Here is a 597-nt window from a genome sequence, read left to right as displayed (position 1 = left end):
GATCTGATGCCCTCATCTGGCATGTAGGTGTACACACAGATAGAACACTCATATACATAAAATAAATCTTTTTTTAAAAAAAGAATCTTCTTTCTCCATTTTAAAAAAAAATAATGATTTTTAAACTGATAAGAACAGATACTACACTTGATCTTAGCCAAAAGGCCGGGAAGCAAACATCCCTCCATGGCCTCTGCATCATCTCCTGCTTCCTGACCTGCTTGAGCTCCAGTCCTGACTTCCTTTGGTGATGAACAGCAATGTGGAAGTGTAAGCTGAATAAACCCTCTCCTCCCCAACTTGCTTCTTGGTCATGTTGTTTTGTGCAGAATATAAACCCTGACTAAGACCGCAGCTCTCCTCAGCAGGCATCCCATGGCTCTAGCGTCTCCAATATCTTGCGGTCTCCAAGGCAATTCAGACTTCACCTTCACAGCTTCACCAATGGCTGCTCTAGGCCTCCATGTAGGGACACACTTGCCACATATCTGGATTCTGCAGCTTTCCTTAGTCAAGGAGAGAGATTCCACACCCCTTTCTTGCAGCTTTGACTTTAAAGCCAGAACCACATGGCCGAAGCTACCAAGTTCTGCGGTT

General features: G+C 44.4%; 1 pseudogene; it reads right to left on the bottom strand.

Moving 5' to 3' along the window:
* LOC117708078 (U2 spliceosomal RNA) lies at window positions 1–177 on the bottom strand (annotated as a pseudogene).
* Window positions 178–597: the final 420 nt, after the last annotated feature.

Source organism: Arvicanthis niloticus, chromosome 4 (genome assembly GCF_011762505.2).
Source record: "Arvicanthis niloticus isolate mArvNil1 chromosome 4, mArvNil1.pat.X, whole genome shotgun sequence".
Classification (NCBI taxonomy): domain Eukaryota; kingdom Metazoa; phylum Chordata; class Mammalia; order Rodentia; family Muridae; genus Arvicanthis; species Arvicanthis niloticus.
The sequence above is the reverse complement of the archived record's forward strand: the minus strand, read 5'-3'. Positions and strand labels throughout refer to the sequence as shown.